Below are 18,552 nucleotides of genomic sequence, written 5' to 3'. Positions count from 1 at the left end.
ATGTGGCAAATCTAATTATGGGATGGTTCCCCCAAAAATGAAAATTCTGTCATCATTTACTCACCCTCATGTCATTCCAAACCTGTATGAGTTGCTTTCTTATGTTGAACATAAAAAAAGATAATTTGAAGATTGCTGGTAATGGCTGGTAAAAGTTAAAGTTTTTACAAGGTTTCTGAGCAGAAGATCATTAAATGTTTTCTCTGTCCATGTTACCAAAACTCATGTGTCATTTAAAAAGCATGTTTGAAAGCATGTCAATTAATTTCTTTGCATTCATCTAGATGCAATGTAATTAATAGTTTGGCTATACTAGATATTTTATATGTTCAGTAAATATATAATTTTACAACCCTAATTTGCAAACCAGATAAACTAATCAGATTTAAAATGTATAATTAATTATATATATAATAATATAATTGACCGACAGCACTTTGAATTGAAATGTAGTCTACCCTCGGCAGACAACTGCAAACAAAAGTGGAACACACCAGTCCTCCCTCACATAAACTGACAATAAACTTTATTTATCTGAATCCAAGGAGAAACAATTGATATCCTTAACACAGATAAAATGATACCCTTCACATTTTCTCTTAAATGTTTATCATTAAAATAAAAGCGTAACAGTAATTGTGAAGAAAATACTTCAGAGTGGAAGTAAGCAATGCCATAGAAACCATTTAAATTTAAAATAAATAAATTGTAGTGTTCAGCTGTATACCAAAGTTTCTACAAGTACCAGTAACCATCTTTTCAATATATTTTTTTGCCAAGCATCTCCTACTGACAGCAAAACTGTGAAAAATATAAAGTTATGTGAAGCATCTAATCATAACATGAAATCATACTCTGACCCACTGTTGTGAATATTAAGGTGAGGTCCTTGCTAAAACCCAGCCCTACTGAACCAATGATGAAACAGGTGTGTGTATATATATATATATATATATATATATATATATATATATATATATATAAAAGCATGTAGACTCAATTCAGTACAATATAACTTTATTGGTCCCCACATAAGTCCTGTATAAAGGAGAACACATTGATGGTGCCAACAAACAACAATAATAAATAAAAATGGGGTGAATGAAAATAACAAAAAGATCACAATTTTCTTCTTACGTGTGAAGTGTGGTCATTACAATAAATTTGCAGCATATGTATGTATTGTGTGTGTGTGTTTGTATGGATGGGTTGGGGGCCGTCAACACAGTAAAAACAACTCAAACAAGTAACAAGATACATCTTCAGGGTGTTAGCATGGTGTCTTGACCCTGGCAGTGAACGCACATGTTCTTTTTAAAGCCACATGCTGTGTGTGACCATGATTGGCACACTGTGCACTGAGACCATGAATGCCACTTCTTTCTTGCATTCTTCTTCTTATCATAAAAATGGATGCAGCAGACACAGCACAAATTGCCTCCATCTACCAAAGAAAAAACACAAATATTTTGAAAGTCAAGCCAGTTAGTTTAAATCATACTCATCACTATATTTAAAGCAACATCTCAAAGGCAGCTTGTTCATTTTGAACTGTTGCCAAAGGAATATGTGGGTATTGCACATCAATTCATCTCAGATCTTTAGGAAAACTCTGGGTTTTTCATTTCAGAAATGGATGTAAATCAAACCTGAAACAGAGGGGTAACTACATTTTAATTTAACAAATCTCATGACCACTTTGTTCTTTAGCTGCTTCCAGTTTGAGATGGTGGTATGAGTCTTTGACAATTTCTTCAATGTGAGAATATTTGATGTTGATAGCCTTGTAAACAAAAATCAGCTGGAATATTTTTTTGTAACGAACTCATTTGAAATTATGATAAAAACTAGAGATAAACAATCCAGTTGTCTACACAATGTTCTGCACACACCACAATTGCTGTTGATCATCCTTCCATCTAATACTTTAAGAATACCACTAATGCTTAGCAAATGAATCCTGTTTCCAAACATCTAACTTCAGCTTCTTTATGTGCATTTTAATTCGGGCATCCCTCACCTCAGGGTTTAGTGTCCTGTGCCTGCCCATGTGCCCTCAGTGCTGCTGCCTCTTGAATGTATTTCTGCTTTGCATCTTCCCCCAATGTGGCGCACCTGCCCTTAATATCATTCATTGTGCCTGAAGAAAAAATAGATGCACAGAAAACTTAACGCATTAGTCAGCATCTCCTTTTAAAGTAAATTCATACAACGACAATCAGTACTTGGGTTGTGAAAACCATTTATCTGTAACAACTCTGTAAAAACAAGATAACGTGTAAAGTAGATGACCTGATGATTCTTTTCAATACACTCAGCATTCTTAAACTGATGAATGCAATTTGTGTGAGTGAAGTACTTCCCAAATACTATCATGAAAATCTGTTTCATGACGCTTCATGTATATATATATAGATAGATAGATAGATAGATAGATAGATAGATAGATCAATTATATAAATATATACACAGCTAGCAAGCTTTAGAGAGAGTGAGAGAGAAAGAGAGAGACAGACAGATAGACACAGACAGCTAAATATATATATATATATATATATATATATATATATATATATATATATATATATATATATATATATATATAGATAGATAGATAGATAGATAAATTATATAAATATATACACAGCTAGCTAGCTAGTATAGAGAGAAAGAGAGAGACAGACAGACAGACAGACAGACAGACAGATAGATAGATAGATAGATAGATAGATAGATAGATAGATAGATAGATAGATAGATAGATAGATAGATAGATAGATAGATAGATCCAAACCCACAGAACTTTATTTTACACTCTAGTCAAGATCCCAAGGTTTCCAAACAGCCGTAAAATACGTCTAGTGTTTAATATTTCTCTCAAGTCGATATGGGTTATATTAGTCCTATGATCTGGCTTCAGTGAGGAGTTATCGAGCATACACAATAGCCTGTAAGAGTGTAAAAAGTCATTTTGACAGTTTAACTAGAAACTAAATTCCCCCATTAGCTTCAGACGTAAATACACACTCATATTAGCAACGTTAATGCTCACATAAAGCATCCAACGTTAACATAACAACACGCTAATAACGTAATATGATCTAGCGATAACGTTTGCAGACACATCGCAATACGGTTATCTCATGTCAACAATAATGACACGCAATACGAGTGTATGTATTGTTTTCCATTACAGTTTAAATGCTCATTTTTATAATTTTAATAGTCTTACCTGAAAATATTAAGCAGGAAATATCGCAACGTTCCCGCATTCGTCCAGTAGACTTCCGATTACCGATGAGCAGGAATTCTGGGATTGGATCTGGAGTCTTCTCTTGTATATTTGTGGGTGATCAACCATTTGGATGGATGATCACGGCCTTCTGAGCCTACTAGTAGGCACAGGAGGCCCCTCCTGGCCCATTTCTATGGGCTGATAACTGCTGATAACGCCCCATTCAATCGAGTGATAACGTTCGAATCGGGTGCCCACTCTGCTGCTTGCGTCACCACTCATGGGAAAGTGCCATCAATCATTGTACACTTTTGATATTCAGAAAACTGAAGGACGAACTAAGGACCCACCAAAGAGTAAGTCAGACCAAGTTTTGTATAGGCTAATTTAAAGAAAAGCAATATCCCAGCATGTTTAACAGTCTGTAAAAATATTTTGTTTTATAGCCTGTATCAGTCTTGATCTAAGACAGCATCTTAAAAGAGCCTCAGATCCAACTTCTTCTGCCAGTGGAAGCATTTTGTCCCATAGGCCTATTTGTACAATCAACTCTTTTTCGGTGTTCAAATTCGAAAGCATTATAAGACTGCATGCGTGGCACAAGATATAGGCTATTTATAGCCTACTAGGCTATCTAAACACAGGTGAAACATATAAATTGAGTTTCTAAACAACGCGAACAATTCGTTGGGATCGGCAGCTTTGCCATAGGATATATTTTCGATCACATAATTAACCACAAGTTCTGCCTATCTCGAATTAATAAATATAGCACACAATAGATAAGTTAGCAGAAATGTAGTTCCCTGCGGTGTGCGGTCAATGTCGTCATCTCACCGGCCAGCGAGAGGAAACCCGATCACGTGACGGGTGATGCTGCGCAAGCTTAAGATGATCAAGAGTTAATGTAGGACTATAACTCATGAAGACCTAAACCATTTATTAATGATTACTAGATCAGCAACTAATGAACATTCTATATGTTTTATAGATTAAGTAATAAATATATTGTTATTAGTTAAATGTGCCAAAATATAGCCTAGTTCCCTAACATTATATTAACTAATGATGTAAATTCATATGATAATTACCACAGTGGTCAAAGCTATTCAACTTCCAGTTGTCTGCTTTAATTAGTCATTAGCTCATGATTTGCAAAAGTATCATTATGTTATGACCTGTTGAGGCCCAGAACTATTAACTAATTGCTAAGTAATATGTAATTGTGGTGATGGATTCTTAATTAGTTAGCTTGTCATGTGACTCAACAAGTAAAGTCATAACATAATGATTTATTTGCAAATCATTAGCTAATGACTAATTAAAGCAGACAAGTTGAAATGCATGCCTTCGACCATTGTGGTAATTAAAACATGGATTTACATTATTAGTTAATATAATATAATATTGGGAATTAATACATTTTGACACATTTAACTAATAACCATTTACTGATTACTTAATGAATCATATCGAATGTTCATTTGTTGCTGATGCAAGAATTATTAATCATTCGTTTAGTTCTTCATGAGTTATATATTATAAACCATACGATATTATTGTAAAGTGTTATCGTTTTTATTTTGAAGCCCCACTCTTTTAATATTTTACATTTTGTGCTAAAACCACTAAATCAGCATCATCATCCTGCACATGTTTAATTTATATCAAAACAGATTACAGATTAAAAATAAATCCACATTGTTCTTAAGGGGTGCATCTTATTTAATATTAGATGTATGTTGGTAACATCAATGTGATATTTACATTTAAACCTATTAATAAGGGCTACTTATGCAATTGACATGTACAATATGCAAATGTCTCTAGTTGCACATGTATTGATAACAATTTACTGTTTCTTTTTTATTTTACTATCATTAGCACAGTAAACTATTTCTATAAAAATATCATAGCACTACTGTTATTTTGCATATATTACATTGTTTAACAATACTTTTGCACTCATCCAGCTGCATTTATTACCACTGTTCTCATGTTGCTGCTGTTCATAATGCATATATGCATTTCATTAGCTCTGTACTTGTAATGACAATAAAGTTGAATCTAATCTTATCTTTAAATAACAGTTTTCAAAAGAAATGCATGGAGCATCTGCTTTCTTTGTTGTCATTTTACCACACATAATGCCAAATGTGGCTCAAATGCAGCAAGAAAACAACAGCAAAAACAATAAAGCTGTGAAGTGCTAATGCATTTATGATGTTAAATTACATTGACTCTCATTTTTAATGGCTACGAGAGCATGCACTTCTGTGATAGGGAGGGGTCAAGGCCCTGGGTCTGATAAACCCTCATGGCTGTTCATATCAGTGGCTCAAGCTGGAGGCTGAAAGGGTGGAAGCTGAAGAGCAGTATAATCACCCGTCTCACTCCTGCCCTGCCCTCCTGCCGGCCCAGACCGGACTGTGGCAGCACACATGACTAAACTAAATTGAACGACTACGTCTTTAATAGAATCAACATTCTTTTACATTTTGTGCAATGTGCAGTTATGACAGGTACACGATTGTGCTCAGGTCTATTCTTGGTTCTTTGTGTGGGAGTTTTTGTTAAGTTGATGCAGAGTTAAAGCTTCATTGCCTATTATATTTTCTTCTAATAATTATATATATGTGTTTTGTTATTTTATATTATAATTTATTCTGTTTATCATTGCAATGATTTAAAAAAAAAAAAAACATGCTTCCAACCCTTTATGTGTTCACATTTTTATGCTTTGTTCAATTTTGTGTCTGTTTCGATCTGGAAACAGCTCCAACCTCATAGCCTTTAGTGACATATCATTATTATTGATCATGTTTTTTACGAAATATTTCATCAAATAACACAAATTGACAAAAGGGTCTTGTCACTTTAAAACAAAAAGAAAAATCACTTTATGTACCAATTTGCACTTTATTTTCTTGATTATAAGAGATTAAATAAGTCTTGACATAAAATGGCTTTATTAATATTTTGGTAGCACTTCATTTTACAGTCCTGTTACTCATGTACATATTATGTACTTATATAATATATATATATATATATATATATATATATATATATATATATATATATATATATATATATATTAAATTAAAATAGAGAGAAAAAAGCATATTCACCCGTAATACATCCCCAAGTGCAGTAACAGAACAACAAGGGATGTTTATGAAAAAATCATTAGTAGGAAATGATGAGGTTGACAGACAAACCGAAAACTAAAATACAAAAAACAGCTCTGCAGATGTTTTGCTATGATCGGAAAACACTGTACCCTGGATAACCTTGTGTCCTTAAAAGACTTTCTCAAATGAATGAGTATTCCTTTTATGCCATATCACATACAGTACACAAGTAATCAGTCATTTAAAAAAAAAAAATACTTTTTTTTAACACTTGTGCATTAAATTGATCAAAAGTGTGTGAAAGACATTTACAACATTATGCTTTAAAAAAATGCTTGTTTCTATTTCATCAAGAATTATCAAGGATCCTGAAAAAAAGTGTCAGTTTCAACAAGCACCAGATCAGTATATTAGGATGGTTTCTGAAGAATAATGTAACATGAAGACTGGATTAATGGCTGCTGAAAACTCTGATACCAGATTTTGCTTAAATTCAAATGCCTGCCTACCATTTAAAACAATTAGTTGTTGATCTTGCTGACCACTAGATGGCAACAGCGCACCGAAAGCAACTGTACTGTACATACAAGTGTACTAGGAAAAATTGCATTTGTATGGCACATATATGAACACATTTGTTAAAAGCTCTGTTTTCCAAACTGTTGCAATGAATAGAACAATATGCATATATTACAAAGCATCTAGGCTACCGAATCGTTTTGCATAGGTGAAGAAAATAAATTTTGAAGAAGTGCCACTTTTCCTAAAAAAGAAACCTATGGTTAGCCAAAGACGGAACTGCCTGTCATCACTTCACAAGACACAAAATACAGAAAACAAAACTAATCCAGATTAATTATTTTCCTCTTCTTTAATCCTTCTGATGTGTTGTTTGCTTGAGCACTCACTGATAGATCACACATGCCACCCACACTGTCTAGTCTCATCCTGCCAAATACACAAACGTGTTATATTGTGACTGGTTGGCACACCAATATATTGCAACTGCCGTTTACATTAGATTAACATTTTTAGGAAGCCTATAAGTTCTTATGAGGGCTGTAATAATGGTGAAAAGAGAGATAAAAGGACTGTGAAACATCAAATAACTCAACTTAATCTTGATTGTTCTGCACATGAAACAAAATATTTGAGTGGTAGTTTAAAATCTTGCCAAATAAAAGCCATCAATTCATGGCTATATGGTTGCTCCCCTCTTAGGCCCATGTCATGTCTCCTCATCCTGTGAATGCCCCCATGAGGGCCTTTAAACATCCATCATTCCATGACAGTTAATCCTCCTTCCCAGGAAAAATAAGTCTCAAGTGTTTAAACAGTGCCACAGACAGCCATTGTGGTGTGGAGCTCAGTTGAGGATATCCATTAGATTATCTATGAACTAGACGAAGTGACTAGCAACACGGGCACTATCTTCTCGAATAAATTAGAAGCTGTTGCCCCCCTCAAATTGAAAAAGGTTAGAGAAAAACCTACTGTGCAGAAATACCCATTCTCTCAAGAAAGTAACTCGTAGTCTGGAGCGCGATTAGAGAAAAACTAATTTGGAAGTTTTTGAAATTGTGTGGAAAAACATTATGTGCAGCAAAAATAGGCTCTAAAAGCTGGCAGGGCTGAGCATATCCACAGACTCATTGAAAATAGCCAAAACAATCCAAGGTTTTTATATAGCACAGTGGCTAGATTAAAGGAACACTCCACCGTTTTTTGAAATAGGGCTTATTCACATTATTTCCTACATTTAGATAGGTGGGCAAATGCATTTTTGTGTCAGTGCATGCATTGTTTTAGTTTGACTGGGTCGGCGTTAGCTTAGCTTAGCACAATGAATGGAATCCTTTGTTGCCAGCTAGCATGGCCTGAGTAAAAGTGATAAAAAAAAATAAAAAAAAACCACCTAATTACTTCTTGTGGACTGCGTATTCACAACGAGTACGAATAGCGATCCAGATTAACACTAGGCGATTTCCTAGGCAGATATTGGCTTGGGACTATATTATGGGGAAGCACAGGCGAAGCACTGCTGCTTAGGCGAAGCACTGCTACTTCGGGGCAGAGAATCACGCAACACATGAAATCCCACGACTTCCGTCAACATACCGGCGTGAATAGTAGCAGCCTGGCTATTTTCCTTACAGTACACGAATGGCGATGAACATGGCTGATTTTGAGAGAGACGAATAGGGTGACTTCTCAGACAGTCAAGAACCAGAACCATACCTATTTGAACCAGAGTTTACAGAAGACGAGCTGCGTGCTTTGGAAATAGAACGACAGTAGGAGACTGCGGTCAAGCCAGCCGCACTTCAGAAAAACACCGTCAAGCCAGCCGCGAGTGAAATTTATATGCGCTTGTATTAGTTGCGATCGCTCAACAGCCTGAGGACGTGAGGATGAGAGCCAACATGAACTGGTGGTGTGAATGTGGGGGAATATGCCAATCTATGCCGACGGAAATAGAGTGTCTTTGCTGTAGAGAGTGGGACATGTTTTTGCCATTGATGACCAGGCTCAACACGTCAGATCAAGAGGAGCGTGCCCGAAGTTGTGTCACATCTACAGAGGATTTCACGGCGCTGATCCATTCTGCAGTACTCGATTTTTTTTCCGGTGTGACAAAGTGAACTGGAAAAAACGCCCCACGCCGAATGGACCAAATGGACAGCTGTCCACAGAGTAAGTGATTATTTTAATAATGACGCATGTATAGATCGACCCATATTATACCTGTATTCACATAGAGTTGATGTTTTCATGTGTTGCGTGATATCTCTGCGCCGAAGTAGCAGTGCTTTCTTCTGTGCTTCCCCACAATATAGTCCCAAATCAATATCTGCCTAGGAAATCGCCTAGTGTTAATCTGGATCGCTATTTGTACTCGTTGTGAATACGCAGGCCACAAGAAGTAATTAGGTGGGTTTTTTTTATTTTTTTGATCACTTTTACTCAGGCCATGCTAGCTGGCAACAAAGGATTCCATTCATTGTGCTAAGCTAAGCTAACGCCGACCCAGTCAAACTAAAACAATGCATGCACTGACACAAAAATGCATTTGCCCACCTATCTAAATGTAGGAAATAATGTGAATAAGCCCTATTTCAAAAAACGGTGGAGTGTTCCTTTAACAGACGCCACCCGATCTAAAAATTCCCTCACAGTTTAATAATAATGACTTTATGAATTTCTTCAGTGATAAAATAGATAACATCAGAAATACAATAACAAATGTAGATTCTACAGCGTCTAATACTTCAGCCTTATTCATCGCACCCAAAGTTACACTGCAGTCCTTTACAGCTATATGACAGGAAGTGCTAAATATACTTATCACTGCATCTAAACCAACAACATGCCTGTTAGATACTGTACCCACTAAATTACTGAATGAGTTGTTACTTGTAGCAGAAGAACCGCTTCTCAATATTATTAATTTTAGGGCATGCCCCAAAACTATTCAAACTGGTGGTTATTAAGCCTCTTATTAAGAAACCACAACTACCGGTAGATCCTAGTGAACTGTGTCTGCTCAGTTGCACTTCTTCCTGAAAAAAAGAAAAGATCTCTATGAAGAAGGACCCACCATAGCAAAGAAAATGCATTTATTAAAATTACAAATGACTTGTTTCTTGCTTCAGATCAAGGTTGCATCTCATTGCTAGTTTTACTTGATCTTAGTGCCGGGTTCGACACTGTAGATCATGACATACTCATAGATTGATTACAAAACTATACAGGTATTCAAGGGCAGGCTTTAAGATGGTTTAGATCCTAACTGTCTGATTAATACCACTTTGTTTATTTAAATTGGGAGTCATCTCAATTATCACCAGTAAAATATGGAGTGCCGCAAGGATCTGTCCTAGGTCTTCTGCTATTTTCAACATGTTGCCCTTTGGTAATATTATTAGAACATACAAGATTAGTTCCCCCTGTTATGCTGATGATACTCAACTTTATATCTCAACGGGACCAGATGAAAAATGTTAAAGATTGGATGACCAAAACTTTTCTCCTATTAGATTCAGATAAGACTGAGATATAACTTATTGGACCAAAAAACAGTACACAGAATCTTGTAGACTACAGTTTGCAACTAGACGGATGTGCTGTTCCTTAACTGTCAAAAATCTGAGTATTATATTTGACAGCAACTTGTCTTTTGAAAATCATATTTCCCAACACCATTCTTCCATTTTAGAAACATTGCAAAGCTATGAAACATGTAACCTGTTTCTAATGCAGAAAAGCTAGTTCATGCATTCATAACCTGTAGACTGGACTATTGTATTGCCCTGCTAGCTGGTCAAGAAAATATGATCATATTACCCCAATTTTATAGTCTCTGCACTGGCAACCTACTGTATTAAGGTCCATATTAGTTACTTAGAAAATATTATTACTCACATATAAGGCCCTTAATGGTATAGCTCCTGCGTACATGCTACAATCCATCACACTCCCTAAGGTCGCAAAACTCTGGACTTCTGGTAGTACCTAGGATAGCAAAGTCCACTAAAAGAGGGTAAAGCTTGTTTAATTTGGCTCCCAAACTCTGGAATAGCCTTCCTGATAATGTTCGGGGTTCAGACACACTCTCTCTGTTTAAATCTAGATTTAAAACATCTCTTTAGCCAAGCATTCAAATAATGCATCTCATAATATTGTACTGCAGTTATATCTGATTAGATGTTCATTATTATTCTTTAGATTGGGTTAAACAAATTAATTTTAATTGGTTGGAACAGCAGCTACAGTAATTATGTCTCTATTTGTTTCTCTGTTTTGCCATGGGTTTTACATTACCAGTGGTTACCAGTTACCAGTGGTAACGTACTCGGTTACTAACGTAACCTCGGTTCCCTGAAATACGGGAACGAGTACTGCGTCGAAGACGCATATGGGAAAAACCCCCTTTTTCTCCTGAACTGAAGCCTTATTCAATCACGCAGTGAAACTGCACAGCCATTGGATCGTGCAGTGCTATTAAAACAAACCAATGGCTTGGCAGCGGTGCTGCACGAACCTATGGCAGCGAAGCCCGCCAAAGCCCGCCAATATGGGCGGGGAATCTGGCTATATATTGGCCGCTTCGCCACAGGAATTCAGGTTACTTCGACTGAAGCGACGACTGAGTTGTGCAGCCTTTTTAGCATGGCAAGGAACGCAGTACTCGTTCCCGTATTTCAGGGAACCGAGGTTACGTTAGTAACCGAGTACGTTCCCTTTCAATACTTCACTCGTACTGCGTCGAAGACGCATATGGGAACCCAGTTCAATCACGCCATGCTAAGAAGGGAGGACGACCAACGCAATCAAACTTGATTTGTTAAACCAAGATATGATAATAGCAACTAGGGGCAGAATAAGCTCAATGAGGTTACGTCTGGCCTAGCCTGATCATCCCGTGTTCGTATCGCCTCAGTAGCCAAGGGACCGAGTGCATACGAGTAGAGTTTGAGCCTTGGGCAAGAATGGCCAAGAGCATGCAAATGAGGAACAAGAAGGTGACCTTCACACAGAAAGTACCCTAGCATGAAGCGCTGGGACGTCTAGATTGTAAAATCTAGCAAATGTGGACGGCGAGCTCCAGCCAGCCGCCTCACAAATTTCTGCGATAGTCACACCATTAGACCATGCCCAAGACGAAGACACTGCTCTCGTCGAATGGGCTCTTACTCCAATTGGGCTTTGCAGGCCCAAAGAAGAGTAGGCTAGCTGGATTGCATCCACAATCCACCTTGAAAGTCTTTGCTTAGAGACCGGTAACCCTCTGGTGCGGTTTCCAAAGCATATGAAGAGCTGTTCTGATCGTCTTATTGGTGCAGAACGCTCTATGTAGACTTTTAGAGCCCTCACTGGGCAAAGTAGATTCAGCCCTGGATCCTCCTCTGTGTTTTGTAACGCAGAGAGGGTGACCACTTGTGCTCTAAAAGGTGTGGAGAGCACCTTTGGCACATAGCCATGCCTCGGTTTCAGGACGACCCTCGAGTCGTTAGGCCCGAATTCTAGGCAATTAGGGCTCATCGAAAGTGCTTGCAAATCACCCACACGCTTAACAGACGCTAGTGCCAATAGCAGAGCGGTCTTTAGCGACAGGGCTTTAAGGCCTATGGACTGTAGCGGTTCAAAGGGGGCCCCCTTCAGGGCTCTCAGCACCGTGGGCAGGTCCCAAGAAGGGACGGTGGGAGGGCAAGGCGGATGAAGCCGTCTGGCACCTCTCATAAATCGGACGACTAAGTCGTTTCTGCCCACCGACTGGCCTGCTATAAGGGCGTGTGATGCCGCTATAGTTGCTACATAGACCTTGAGCGTGGAGGGGGATCGTCCCTTCTCCAAGAGCTCTTGCAAAAATGACAGTATCACTGATACGTCACAAGAGGTCGGGCTCTCACCATGGTCTGAACACCATGTGGAGAACACAGACCATTTGGAGGCATAGAGGCGTCGTGTAGACGGAGCTCTAGCCTGTGAAATTGTGTCTAGCACACGCTCAGGGAGTCCCGCGGGCTCCCGTCGAGCGACCAAATGTGCAGAGACCACTTCTCTGGGTGTGGATGCCAAATCGTCCCGTCCGCCTGAGAAAGGAGGTCCCGTCTCAGGGGAACGGGCCATGGGGCTGCAGTCAGCATCTGCGACAGGTCGGCTATCCAGTGCTGATTTTCCCAGAATGGGGCTACAAGCAGAACCCTGCATCTCTGGTCCCTGACCCGCCTGATTACTTGGGGAATCAGAGGGACCGGAGGAAAAGCATAAAGAAGACGGTTGGGCCAGTCCTGGGACAACGCGTCCTTGATCTTGGAAAAATATATTGGGCAATGAGAGTTGTCTTTTGAGGCAAAGAGGTCTATTTCCGCTCTGCCAAAGACCTCCCATATCTTCTGAACCGTCTGCGGGTGGAGTCTCCACTCTTCTGAGGAGACTCCGCTTCTTGACAGCATATCCGCGCCCTTGTTCAGCTTGCCCGGAAGATGCACTGCTCTCAGGGACCCCAAATTGTTTTGGGTCCATTCCAGCAGTCGCGACGTCAGTCTGAAGAGACGCGTCGACGACAGCCCACCTTGGTGATTTATATAAGAGACCACCGTCATGCTGTCCGATCTGACCAGCACGTGGTGGCTCTTTAGGTCTGACAGGAAGCTCTGGCAGGCTCGTTGAACTGCAATCATCTCGAGGCAGTTGATGTGGAGCCTGCTCTCCTCTTTCGACCATTGGCCGAAAGCGGGTTTCCCTTCGCACAGCGCGCCCCAACCCTTGTTGGACGCGTCTGTGGAGATCACTTTCCTTCTGCAAACCATACCAAGTGGAGCACCCCGTTCCATCCATTGCATGTCCCTCCAAGGGGTCAGGGCCGAAATACAGTCCTGACTCACCTTGATATTCAAGCGTCCGTGACGCCATGCATGAGGTGGAACACGTGGTTTCAGCCAATATTGGAGGGGGCGCATACGAAGCAGCCCGAGCTCCAGCACCGGCGATGCCGCCGCCATAAGACCCAGCAGCTTCTGGAATGTCTTTAGGGGTCGAGAAGCACCTATTTTGAAAGAGGCCGCAAGTCGCTGTAGAGCCGCAGCGCGCTCCTTCACCATTGTTGCCCTCATCGTCACTGAGTCTAACACTGTTCCCAGAAACGATATCCGCCGGCTGGGGGACAGTGAGCTCTTGACAAAGTTCACCCTGAGCCCCAGGCATTCCAGATGGCTGAGGAGCACAGTTCTGTAACCCAATGCCTCCCCCTCTGACTGAGCTAGAACTAGCCAGTCGTCGAGGTAATTGAGAATGCGGATGCCCTTCTGCCTGAGAGGGGAGAGAGCCGCATCCATGCACTTTGTGAACGTGCGAGGCGCCAGAGACAGCCCAAAGGGGAGGACCTTGTATTGGTAAGCCACGCCCTCGAAGGCAAATCTCAAAAACGGCCTGTGACGGGGGGCTATCTGGATGTGAAAGTAAGCGTCTTTCAGATCCAGCGAAAAGAACCAATCCCCTGAGCGTATTTGCGAGAGGATTTGTTTCAATGTGATCATTCTGAAGCGCCGTCTCATGAGGGCACGGTTCAGATGTCTTAAATCGAGGATGGGGCGCAGCCCACCATCCTTCTTGGGAACCAGGAAGTAACGGCTGTAAAATCCTGAGTCGCGGTGTGCTGGGGGAACGATTTCTATAGCTCCCTTCACCAGCAGATTTTTCACTTCGGCACGAAGAACGTGAGCGTTCTCGTTGTGCACTGAAGTGGTGACCACCCCGTGAAAGCGTGGTGGCCGTCGTGCGAACTGAAGGGAATAGCCGTGTTTTATTACTCCCATGACCCAATCTGATACCCCGGGAATGGCTTGCCATTGTGAGGCCCGGATGGACAGAGGTTGTATTAACTCGAGTGATTGACCGCCGTGGGGGGACATAGCACTCGTTAGTGTTGTGTGAGGAAAACTGCTCTTTTTGTGAAGGAGTGTGTTTTTTATTTTTTGCACTATAACAGCGCTTTGCTGTCTGGGCGCTAACAAGGGCCCATTGTTTGCAGCAGGAACAACTTCGTCGACATCTGTAGATGGACGGCAGAACACACGGGGCAGTTTGGGGGGTGGTCCGGCTGTGGCGAGACTTAGCCCCCTCCTCTTTCTTTCCTGTTGATCAGGATGACGGCGGCGGCGCAGGGTCCAGCACTATCTTGGGCCGGGGTCCCATGCGCTTGGGATACTGGTACCGTCTGGTGGCCGAGCGAGAACGGTGTCGAGGCTCGGGTTTCACCGGCTGGGCTGCGGTGGTAGCAGCTGGCGCTTGCTTAGGAGGCTGACGAATCGGCACCTGTTTGGGGCGACTGGTAGCAGATGAAGCGCGCTTCGGCAGGAAGTGTCGCATTGCCTGGGACGACTTCTGCGCCTCTGTGAAACGCTCGGCGAATCCCTCTATCGCCGGGCCAAAGAGGCCGCTGGGGGAGATCGGTGCGTCTAGGAACTGGGCTCTGTCAGCATCCTTGATCTCCGTAAGGTTGAGCCATAAGTGGCGCTCCAAGACGACCAGGTTAGCCATCGAGCGCCCAATGGCCTGGGCGGTGCTCTTGGTAGCACGCAGCGCCAAGTCTGTTGCACTTCTCAGCTCCCTGAGCGTGGCGACATCTGGGCCAGACTCGTCGGTGGCGGCGAGAAGTTTGGCCTGGAAGACTTGAAGCACCGCCATAGAGTGGAGCGCCGCGGCTGCTTGCCCTGCCGATGAGTAGGCACGCCCGGCGAGCGCCGACGTCGTACGGCAGGGTTTGGACGGATGGTTGGCCTTGGCTTTCCATCCAATAGCTGCTGGCGGGCAGAGATGCACGGCCACAGACTCGTCCAGCGGCGGCAGCCGTTCGTATCCTCTTTCATCAGCGCCGTCAATTGAGGTGAGGGCGGATGAAGATGAAGTACGCAGGCGCGCTGAGTAGGGGGCGCGCCACGATTTAGTGAGCTCGTCGTGGACCTCCGGGAAGAACGGAGCAGTTCGCTGACGAGGGGTTTGCTGGCGCCCCGGCAGAAACCATTCATCCAGACGGCTACGGGCTGGTTCCTCTGGAGGAGACCAATCCAGACCCAGCTCGTCCACTGCCCTGGAGAGAACGCGGATAAGCTCGGCGTCCATCCCGAGTTTCGAGCGGTTTGGCTCAGATGACATCGAGGGGGCGGGGTCCGGCGAGCCCGACAGCTCCTCAGCATCTGAAGCGGCTAGAGACATGCTGTCCTCTAGCAGTTCCTCCTCAGTCCCTCCAAACAAAACCAGATCACTCGCGGCAGCAGAGGGACACTGGTCTGGCTGTACAAAGAGGACTGGGGAATCCCCTCTGGGCGGAGAAAACGAGGCACGCGGGGGCTGAGCCGGCGTGAGCTCGCTTTCATCCTGCTGCTTTAATCCTCTGCCCCGCCTTTTCTTCCTCGCCGGCTCGCGGGATGAAGAAAAAGGGAGGGCGCGAGGAGCGAGATCGCTCTCTGAAAAGAAAGCGATTCGCGAGCGCAGAGAGGCGATATTCATGTTCTCGCAATGAGAACATGAATTCCCCGCGAGTGCTGTGTCAGCGTGGGGTTTCCCCAAGCACGCGACACACTCGCTGTGCCCGTCATCAGCGTGCAGAGGGGCTCTGCACGAGCTGCAATGACGAGACGGCATTTGCAACAACGCCGTAGAAAAAGGCTCTTTTAGAGAAATTTGCTCTTTCAATATATCTCACCGGATGGCCGCAGGGAAGCGATGAATCTGCGGTGGGGACCGGCAGTCGCGTTCCAGTGCGAGGCGTGTCAACGGCGAGCAGTTCAGCGGAGATCAGCGAAGCGATGTGACGTCGTCGCTGAAGGAGAAATAATCTGAATTCCTGTGGCGAAGCGGCCAATATATAGCCAGATTCCCCGCCCATATTGGCGGGCTTTGGCGGGCTTCGCTGCCATAGGTTCGTGCAGCACCGCTGCCAAGCCATTGGTTTGTTTTAATAGCACTGCACGATCCAATGGCTGTGCAGTTTCACTGCGTGATTGAATAAGGCTTCAGTTCAGGAGAAAAAGGGGGTTTTTCCCATATGCGTCTTCGACGCAGTACGAGTGAAGTATTGAAAGGGAACTAGGATTTACACAAGCTCCAGTCTGGATCCAGAACACCTGAGAAGAGATGATGCTAACCCCTCAAAGAGCCTCAGATGATGACCAAACCTGAAACAATACAGAACTAAAAGAATTTTCTATAATTGCCGTTAATAGTGTTCATCGTCCGTTTGATTACGCCTTTAATTGATTTTTCCATACATTTCTGCCAAATGCACATAAACTGAAAGTCGCCACTGATAAGCTACTACAAAATATAGTAGAAACTTAATTTTCTGTAAAGTTGCTTTGCAACGATTTGTTTAGTAAAAAGTGCTATAGAAATAAACTTGAATTTAATTGAATTAAACTATATATACACTGCCTTTCAATTAGTTTATTTTCAGACAAATGCTTTTCTGTAGAACTTTCTACTCACAAAAAAGAATCCCTAAAGCATATCACCACTTCCACAAAATTATTAAGCAACATTTTTAAGCTGTGCAATAAGAAATGTTCTTGAGCACCAAATCAGTATATTAAAACAATTTCTGAATGATCATAAACTTACATTAAAACACAAAACAGTTAGTTTAAAGTAGCATATTATATTTTATATTTTATTAGGATTTTTTTTATCATGAAAGCCTGGCATATATTCAATATGAATCAAATATAGTATCAAATACAGTCCTTTTTTATCTAAAGATCTAAAACATTTACGGGAGTTTTCCTTTTCATAGTTGCACTTGATCTTTGCATTCAGAAAGTTCAGTGTTCAATGAAAAAACCATTTGCTCTTAGCTACACAAAAGAGAGGAGGCTTTTGAATTTCCAGCACGTATTGGAGAGTCAACCCAGAAACTTAAAAAACTTCCCCTTTTCCACGAGAAAGCTTAATTGCAATCTTCTGAGGCACAAGTGGACCTTACAATGGTCAAATTAAGCCCTCAAGGCTGGCAAGTGTACAAAAAAGAGTGTTCCTACATACACTGAATTGCTGTTATTCCTACAAATGTATTCCATTATACTTATTTATCATGTTTTAGATAGTAATAGCATAATAGAGTTATATGCAGAATATGATTTGTTAGCTAAAGTATGATGCATCGCTTCAATTCAGGTTCAATTGTATTTTGTGCACACATACACATACTCTTATCCTCATGCTCCAGACTGTCTAAAATGATGAGGAATGACCTCAGCAATAAATACTGTAAGTCACCAGGGATCTGGAACATCTCCCTTGAACAGTATGTCAATGTATAGTTAGAGACAAGCAGTGGATTTACTGTCTGCATCACTGTTTAGATAAAAACATCAGCAGCAGGCCTGTCTCTCTCAAACCGGTGGAAAGAGAAAGAGCTCTTGTTTCTGGCTGCTCTTGTCTGTGAAAAGGCAGTGATTTACAGGACATCCTCCTACTTTTGCTTTCAGTTGCAAATGAGTAATTGAATAATTAAGTGACTCACATGCTACTAACAGGAACCAATCCGCAGTTTCTTTTGATATTGTACTATTTTACAAAACCATAAAGCTACGTTGTTGGAAACAAGCAGGTCTCACAGTCAGGTTCTCTGAGGGAGTATGGACATGTCATCAGGTTGAGTACTACTGTAAACTAGTACTCCCT

General features: G+C 41.6%; 2 long non-coding RNA genes across 2 annotated transcripts; one reads left to right on the top strand and one right to left on the bottom strand.

The window, feature by feature from the left end:
- Positions 1–511: 511 nt before the first annotated feature.
- LOC127969233 (uncharacterized) lies at positions 512–3,490 on the bottom strand. Its single transcript, XR_008156242.1, has 3 exons — positions 3,233–3,490; positions 2,021–2,140; positions 512–1,444 (listed from the first exon to the last, which is right to left on the bottom strand). It is a non-coding gene; the product is annotated as an uncharacterized LOC127969233 (long non-coding RNA).
- Positions 3,491–5,288: 1,798 nt separating this feature from the next.
- On the top strand, positions 5,289–17,294 carry LOC127969234 (uncharacterized). Its single transcript, XR_008156243.1, has 3 exons — positions 5,289–5,757; positions 11,194–11,212; positions 16,956–17,294. It is a non-coding gene; the product is annotated as an uncharacterized LOC127969234 (long non-coding RNA).
- The last annotated feature ends 1,258 nt before the right edge of the window (positions 17,295–18,552 follow it).

This window comes from Carassius gibelio, chromosome B12 (genome assembly GCF_023724105.1).
Source record: "Carassius gibelio isolate Cgi1373 ecotype wild population from Czech Republic chromosome B12, carGib1.2-hapl.c, whole genome shotgun sequence".
In the NCBI taxonomy this organism is placed as follows: domain Eukaryota; kingdom Metazoa; phylum Chordata; class Actinopteri; order Cypriniformes; family Cyprinidae; genus Carassius; species Carassius gibelio.
Note: the sequence above shows the minus strand (reverse complement) of the source record. Positions and strands in the feature narration are given on the sequence as shown.